The following is a 9294-nucleotide window of genomic DNA, read 5'->3' as shown; positions in this document are numbered from 1 at the left end:
TGGTATGGTCCTTCCCATTTGTAGGCGAATTTGCCCGCTTTTCGATTTTTAGTGTTTTGAAACACCTCTCGGAGAACCAGGTCTCCTACCTCCAGGAGCCTAACTTTCACATTTTTGTTATAACTCTTGGCCACTGACTGTTTGTAAGCAGCCAGACGTATTTTTGCGCTTTCTCGTAGCTCATCAATTGTGTCCAGGCTTCTGACCATCTCTGCATTGTTCAGTTCCCCTGTCATATTTTCATACCTGTAAGTAGGAACTAGAACCTCTGTGGAATGACTGCTTCTGCGCCAAACACCAGACTGAAGGGTGTTTGACCTGTTGCTACTTTTGGTGTCGTTCTGTCTGACCACAATATTGAGGGATTTATCTGTATGCATCCCTTTAATTTAAGGATTATAACGAATCATAAAGTGATGAATACTAGTCATAAAATTAAATTGCATAAACAAAAACATAAAGGATTAATAAATAACCTTCGCTCCTAGCAAAAACGGCCTAAGAACAATATCAAAGTTGATATTCGCCTATCAGTTGCACCCAAGACGATATGAGAAATGCCCTTTGATTATGCTAGAATCGATCCAAAAATTAACAGATTAATTTTAGTTTTTTTTTTTTTTTGTGTTTTTCGTAGAGATGAGAGGCAAGGATTAGGTTAGAATGAATTAGGTTAAGAAAATTTCTCCTCTTCCCCTTTAACCGTGTATGAGGAATAGATTAGGGTAGAATTTTCTCTTCCTAATATTCTCGGCCCATTTACCGAAATTAGGAGAGTTATTTCTCTTATTTTCGGTTATTCCAAAAATGTATAAAATGTGTAAATTGTCATCTAGTGAGGATCGAACCCATGACCTCTTGGTTTGAGTACCCTCACTATTACCACTATGACACATTCATCTTGTTGATATTAAATATAACCGATTACATTTAATTACGAATTAACAGATTAATTCATCCAAGCTAACATTACATACATTTAATTAAATATAACTTATTATATTCAATTTACGAATTGACAGTTAATTCGTCTCAACTAATATTATTTAATCTTCATTAAATAATTGTCTCATCAACACATTGACTAACTGTTTAGTTATATAAGGCATTAATGTGATTATATTTCTATAACCACATCTCTCAAAAACATCCTATAGGTGTGACCTTTAGGGACCAGTTAATCACCACCATCTGTATGATAATAACGTCAAACTTTCTAGCAAGCCAACCGTTATTAGGTAATCGTTAATCAACTGATTAAAATAGGAAGTATACCCTTGTGAACCTGTAAGAGATTTACAAATGTTATCACACTAATTTGTGGAGGACACAAGCTCCAACAAACTCCCACTTATCCTCACAAGTGTATGTGCGATAACCGATTCTCATATCCTAAAACTTCTCCCACTCAATGTAAAACAATTTGCAAAATCTGAATTCACAAAGGTCGTATTTTACAAGCGATCATCATCAAGAGTGGTTTCCCCGACTCGAGAGTAACTTAACTGATAAACGAATCAACATTCGAGCATGGCCATACATTTCAGTTACAACTCCTCGAGTGGCCCTGAGAAATAACTATACCTGATAAGGGTTGGATATTTTCCTCAACTCGAATCCTGCAGATGTAAGCACAGTATGAAATGACCCAGAAAAAATCTACTTAGCCTCCAGTTACGGCAGACCGTGAGAAAGAAACCAAAGTCACCCAAAAACTGCCTTAATCTCAAGAGACAGTCGATAGTCAAAAGAATCGACTCTAGGAACACAATGGATGTCCTATCCACGACCCGGCACCGAATGTTTTTAAACATTTAGGACTCCATTACGTTGTCACAAAAATTTGTCCTACGAGGTATCGTTATAATCTCGCATTTGTGATCGATCAGTCAACAGTTTGACTTATGGCTCGTTGAACCCACCATCAATCGACTGCACAATATAATAGCCAGAGTTATCAGCTCTTGTAGGCGATTACGGACCAAACAAAATATAATGTAATTCAGTTCACTTTGTGGCGTTCAAAGTTGTTAGTACAATCCACATGAAAAACAAAATATTAAAATAAAACGATGAAGTTATAAATAGTATATGAAAAAGATAATGTATCAAATTCATAATCAACTACTATAACTCAGGAACACGTTTAATTCTCATGGAAATAACGTGCCATCCATGCTTATCATATTTCAATGGCTCGGTAGTAGAATCTGCTACAACTTCCTGTTTGGAACTATTCTAGCTGACCGCAGCACCATTAAGAGTAAGAACGAATCTAGACTGAGATTTTTAATCATCTCGATCCGGTTGGTAGCTAGCATCTGCGTAACCGGTTGCGCATAGCTTAGTATCGCCTCCATAAGTCAATACCCTATCCTTAGTCCTCCGTAGGTACTTGAGGATATTTTTAACAGCTATCCAGTCTTTTTCACCTGGATTCTTTTGGTACCGACTCGTCATACTCAATGCATATGCGACGTCTGTACGTGTGCATATCATGGCATATATGATTGATCCTATTGCAGATGCATAAGGAACACGACTCATGCGCTCAATCCCTTCAGGCGTCGTGGGTGACTGAGACTTGCTCAACTGCATCCCAGACGTCATTGGAAGGTTCCCCTTCTTGGAGTTGGTCATGCTGAACTTCTCAAGAATCTTATCCAAATAAGACTCCTGACTATAACGTCCGTCGTGATCTATCTCGGTAGATACGGATTCCCAAAATGCGTTGTGCCTCACCCAAATCTTTCATCTGGAAATGGTTCTTCAACCATTATTTAACCGAAGATAGGAGAGGAATGTCATTCCCAATCAGGAGTATGTCATCGACATACAATATCAAGAATAAAATCTTGATCCCACTCGACTTGATATATAAGCATGGTTCTTCGACCGATCGAGTGAAACCATACTCTTTTATCACCTGGTCGAAACGATGATCCCAACTCCGAGAAGCTTGCTTAAGTCCATAAATGGAACGCTTAAGCTTGCATACTTTCTTAGGATGTTCAGGATCTATGAAACCTTCGGGTTGCACCATGTACAACTCTTCCTCCAAATAACCGTTTAAGAAGGCGGTTTTCACATCCGTTTGCCAAATTTCATAATCATGAAAAGCGGCAATCGCTAAGGTTATCCGAATGGAATGTAGCATGACTACGGGTGCAAAAATCTCATCATAATGCAATCCGTGCACTTGAGTGAAACCTTTTACCACTAGTCGTGCCATATAGGTATCTGGTTGAGCGTCTACAGAACGCTTTATTTTGTAAAGCCAGTTGCACTGTAGAGGTTTTACCTTATTAGGTAAATCAACTAGATCCTATACGTCATTCTCACACATGGAGTCCATCTCGGATTGCATGGCTTCGAGCCATAGCTTTGAGTCGGAACAGGCCATAGCACCTTTATAGGTAGCGGGTTCATTATTTTCTAGGAGTAAAACGTCATTCTCCTCAACCATACCAATGTATCTGTCCGGAGGATGAGTGACTCTACCCGACCTCCTAGGTTCCTCAGGAATACTAACCGTATCATCAGTTGGAGGAACAACTACCTCCATCTGTTCCTCGGTTGTTGGTTCTGGAATCCCCGACAGCTCGAAGGTTCTATTACTCGTCTTGTTCTCGAGAAATTCTTTCTCTAAGAACGTCGCACTAGCCGCAACAAAAACTCGATGTTCGGGAGGCGAATAGAAGCTAGTAATGACCAAATGTTCCTTTTAGATAACCTATAAAGTATATCTTGACCGATCGCGGGCCGATCTTATCCTCGTGTCTCCACTTGACATAAGCCTCGCATCCCCAAACCCGAACAAAGGACAAGTTAGGTACCGTTCCCTTCCACATTTCATATGGAGTCTTGTCGACAGCTTTAGTCGGACTTCAGTTAAGTATAAGAGCAGCTGACAAAAGAGAAAAATCCCATAATGAATCAGGAACTGCCGTGTGACTCATCATGGATCGAACCATATCAAGTAAGGTTCGATTTCTCCGTTCGGAGACACCATTTAATTGAGGTGTTCCAGGTGGAGTTAACTGCAAAATGATTCCACAGTCTTTAAGGTCTTGATCAAACTCATTTGAAAGATATTCGCCACCCCGATCTGAACGGAGTGCTTTAACCTTTCTACCCATTTGGTTTTCAACCCTGTTCTGGTATTCCTTGAATTTCTCAAAGGACTCACTTTTATGCTTCATTAAGTAGACATGTCCGTATCTACTCAGATCGTCCGTGAAAGTAATAAAATATCTATAGCCATCTCTAGCGGTAATTGACATAGGTCCACAAACATCAGTATGTATGAGTCCTAATAGGCCACTAGCGCGCATTCCAACACCTTTGAAGGAAATTCGAGTCATTTTGCCAATGAGACATGATTCACACGTGCCATATGTAGAAAATTTGAATGTGGGAATAGTCCCATTATCGACGAGTTTCTTTACGCGTTTCTCATTTATTTGTCCCATTCAACAATGCCATAGATAGGTTTGATCTTTGTCACCAACCTTTAATTTCTTATTATTCACGTGTAATACTTCCGTGGTTTGATCTAAGATGTAAATTCCATTCATGGAAACTGCTTTGCCATAAATCATTTCATTAAAAAGAAAATACAGCTATTATCCTTTATTGAAAATGCAAAATTGTCTATCTTGAGTACGGAAATAGAAATAATGTTCTTAGATAAACTGGGTACATAGTAACAGTTATTCAAAGTAACTCAAAACCAATAGGGAGTTGGATTACATATGTTCCCTTCAAGACTGTAGCAACTCTAGCTCCATTCCCGACTCGCAGGTCCACATCACCTTTTTCGAGAGGTATGATGTTCTTTAGGTCCTGCAAATAATTACACAGATGAGAACCACAACCAGTATCAAGTACCCAAGTTCCGAAACTTGCATGGTTAATCTCAATCATATGAATATAAGATGACATACCAACAGGAACGACGCGGCCTGCTTTGATGTCCTCACGGTAGACGGGACTGTTCCTCCTCTAATGTCCAGTCTTGTTACAATGGTGGCACTCTGATACCATCGTTTAGTACCAAAATTAAATTTATAATTCCAAACTAAAACTATAGCTAGTGATAGTAAGGGTCGAACCACAGAGAGACAAGGTTGATTTTGTTTGCTAATTTTCAGTCTATAGAAGTAAAAATTAAATGGGGGGTTTTGAAGTTGATTGGCTAACAGGCTAATTGCAAAAATGTATATTCTTAACAAGATAAAAAGGGGATCGGGAACTTCGGTTCACCATGGCACATAACAGGTCAGTCAAGCAGCGGAGATCTTTTAATACGGTCTCAGGGAAGATAAGCTAATCTTTCGATCAACACTCGAACAACCTCGCGGTCTAATAATTCCCAAGAATTTATCAAAGTTTTCACTCAAGAGAAATTCTAAGTCTAGTGACAAATTAAATTACCAATCTTTCGACCTAGCAAAGAAATCCATCAAAAGATAACAAGACCAACACGGAAGAACTCATGCTACACAACCAACCTACTTCAATACCATGGCTCACCTCATTCCCAATCAAAGGAATTACCTACGCATAATCATGACTACACTAATTATTAAATTAACAATAAAGAATGAATTCAACATGATGGAATTTAACTAGAACAAAGGATAGAAATCAATTACTGAAATTAATTGAAGAAAACAAGAATTAAATTAACAAGGAAGAATAAAGGAAAGAATGATTGCATTAAAGGCTTACTAATTGAATATCAAGAACCAAACATCCGAAATCAAGGTCTCCGTCTCAAGCTAGATCTGAAAACTAAGTTTTTCCAGAATAAAATTACATACCCTAAAAGTTGCTGCGTTCAGCTGATAAAAGATACCCAAAGTTAATTACAAGTTGGGCTTTTAAAAGTCTAACACGGAAAATTAAACATCAGCTCGCAATAAGGTCGATCGACTGGTCTGCACAGTCGATCGACTGAACCTGTGGAACAGTGGCTCCTGTCTGAGCTCCAGTGGTCGATCGACTGAAAGACCTAGTCGATCGACCAAGCATGCTGTGCAGTGGCTCCTTGATGCTTCCAAAATGAGTCTTCACTCCTTGCACGCATCTCAAGGTGAGTGAATGAGCTCTCCTTCCTCTTAGCTTCCTCAAACTCGCTTCCGGAGGACGAACTTGGCTTGATTTAGCCTACTTCCACGCATTCCTACAATAAATCATAGAAAATGCAAAGTAAACCGTTTCGGGAGAAATACCAGCCTTAAGCCACCGATTAAGCATGGAAATACGTGCCAAAACCTCAAATAAAGTGTATAGAATATGCACGTATCAAATCTCCCCAAACCAAACCTTTCTTGTCCCCAAGCAAGCACTATGACCCGTATAAAAGCCTAAATGGAGAGGAGTACATTTCAGAGCTAACTACAGTCAATACCAAACCATTTAATGCCCCAAGTCAACTACTGCGAAGCTTAAATCAAGCGAACAAATTTATGCATATCATAGAATTAGATCGGGCGTTCGACCTTGCAAGACTCACACAATCGGACTCTCCCGGATCACTCTTCTCTCAGCAAAGCAAATGGTAAGATAATATGTAAAAGAGAGGGAAGAAAAATACAGTCTCTCACCTAGACTACGACCGACAAAACATGTATGCTTGACTAGCATGAGTAATGATTCTATTCACCGTACATACACATAACCACCGTCAAGGACTATCACATGCCGAATTATTGCAAAATTTGGATATGTGAGGCTAAGTGGGAAGGAAGGGGCAAAACAAATATGGAAAAGTGAAGGTAAGAGCCAAGCTAGTACCTAATGAACCATCAGAGACCGAATCCCTTCCTCCAACTCAACTAAAACAACAACCATGCCTTTATTGACTAGGCAACACACAAATCCAAACGGACGCCTCCAAAACAAGAGATAAACACATGAGGCGTGTTTTTATTTCAGCTAAGACTCAATTTTTTCATCTTTTTTTTTTCATGTTCCTATTTTTTTCTGTTTCTTTCTGTTTTCTTTTCATTTTTTTCCTCTTTTTTTTTTTCAAAAACTGAACTGGTGGTCGATCGACCACTGATGGCTGTCGATCGACCACTCTGCACACTTCAGAACATTCTGCCAGGTGAACAACTCCTCCCTTTTTTTTTCATTTTTTTTTTCTTTCTTCCTGTTTTCAGGCTGAAGTAAATCCGTCACTTCTCAAAAATACCCGCTCCAACATTACAAGAGCGAGCCAAAACAGCTTAGATCAACAAATTCCTCTACTACTCCCTAGCTTGGCGCAATGGTAGGCTAATTATGGGATGTAATTGAGGGCAACTGGCAATTTTGGCTTATAGTGGAGTTAGTGGGGTAAAATGAGAAAGGGGAGGATGCAATAATTCTCCAAACATGCAATACCGACCACAAACCAATGCGTATAGGCCATAAGCAATCAAAAACTCATACACGTGCAAAACATGAAATGAAGGGAGTAACTACTCTCAATCCTAAATTAACCGGTCATGAATGTCACCAGTTATAGGCTCTATAGCTCAGAAGGTATAAGTAGTTTGCCAAAAGTAATGAGTCGAGTCTAATCGCCGAAATAGATTCTACAACAAAATTTGAGATATCGCTTTTAATTCTTGCTAAGCAGCTATGAAAAGGCAAGGAGTGGCGTATTTGACTAATAGAGCAGAATCATCATTAAAAACTCCAATCCAACTCAACTACATGCAAAAATAAACGTGATATTTTTTTTTGTTTTTGTGTTTATTATTATTTTTTTTTTTTTTTGAATGGTGAAAATAAAACAAATGCAAGCAGAAATTAAACATGTGACTGAAATGCAATAGAGAACGAATGCAATGCAAGACAAAAGGCATATGCAAATACCCTCCCCAAACCAAAACGCACAATGTCCCCATTGTGCTCAACAGCAAATCACCAGCAGAAGAATGGGAGAATAAAAGCATAAAAGTAAAAGGAAGCGAAAAGAGAAAGGAAAATACTCACAAAAAATACGACCTCCCCAAACCAGCCAAAAACGGGGAGGTCACCAGCATCTAATCTCCACCCTCGTAGGAGGGGTCACTGTCCTCGTCAGACCCCGACTCACTCTCCTCCTCCTCAGCAGCAGGAGTAGCTCTCCTGGAAACGGAGGGAGTGGGTCTCCTGGAAGTGGAGGGACCAGTAGTGGTGGTGGTAGGAGGGGGTCTCTAGCAGACCGAGGGTAGCCACCCTCGTGGGGAACAAAGTAAGAAGGGTGAGCCCGGTCACCCTTCGGAAGCGGCCCCGATCTAGCTCGTCGAGACCGGGAACAGGCGATGGCCGTGTCCAACTGTGCTCGTTGAAGCTCCTGCACAAATCACCCAAAACACGTGACATTGCCCTCTGGTCCATGACCTGAGGGACAACTAAAGGAGTAGGTCCCCGAAAAGTAGCCGCACCAGCAGTAGGGGTGGTAGTGGAGGTAGGGGGTGCCTGTGAAGAGGAGGCATGAGCCCTCCTCAAAGTGCCAGCAGAAGGCGTGGCTGCCACCAAAGGAAGCCTGTAACTAGGCAAAGGTGGCCTAGCAGATCCCTCGACAGTGGTGAGGGGCAAGATAGGAGGGTAGCCGGTGACAGGGATGCGGTCACAGATGAAAGAGTCAATCTTCCACCGCATCTGTCTATCGACCCAATGGACGCCCCTCGCGTAAGGGAGGTCCATAAAACGCAGCTCTGGGTCAATGGGATCCTCCTGTCGAGGGAAAAGTAAAACAAGACGGTTGGCGATACGTGTCACCAAACCGCCACAGGCAATGGTGGTCAAGGCGCCCGCACTTACAGTCTGAAAGTGCGCGGCGGTCAAGTAAGCAATGTTATAGATGCGGGCTCTCCGACGCTCAACGTTCAGATAACCCGCCAAAATTGAAAGCTCAATATTGTTAACATTATTCGACTCTTTACGGCCAAAAATGGTATTACCCATCAGCCGTAGAAAATAACGAAGAGGGGGCAAGTGAACGGAAGTGCCCGTTCTCCTCGACCCGTAAGTGTCACCAATGCGCAGACCACATGGCCTGGTGAGTGTCGAGGGGTCCGAGATGCGCCCTCGGAACAAAGACCCAGAAAACCCGCGAAATCGGCAAGTGTCGAGAATAATTAACATTAAAAAGTCGAAAGGAAATGCGGGGTTTGGTCTCATCGGCCTCAAAGGTCATGGAATCAAAAGCGTAAGAGGAAAAGAATTCTAGGGTCATGACATAATATGTGAACTCGAGACATGTCCACAGACCTATCATACCCGTCCCATTTAGCAGGGACACGACCGACTCAT

The sequence above is a fragment of the Silene latifolia genome, chromosome Y, assembly GCF_048544455.1.
Source record: "Silene latifolia isolate original U9 population chromosome Y, ASM4854445v1, whole genome shotgun sequence".
NCBI lineage: Eukaryota > Viridiplantae > Streptophyta > Magnoliopsida > Caryophyllales > Caryophyllaceae > Silene > Silene latifolia.
This window is presented reverse-complemented; position numbering follows the sequence as displayed.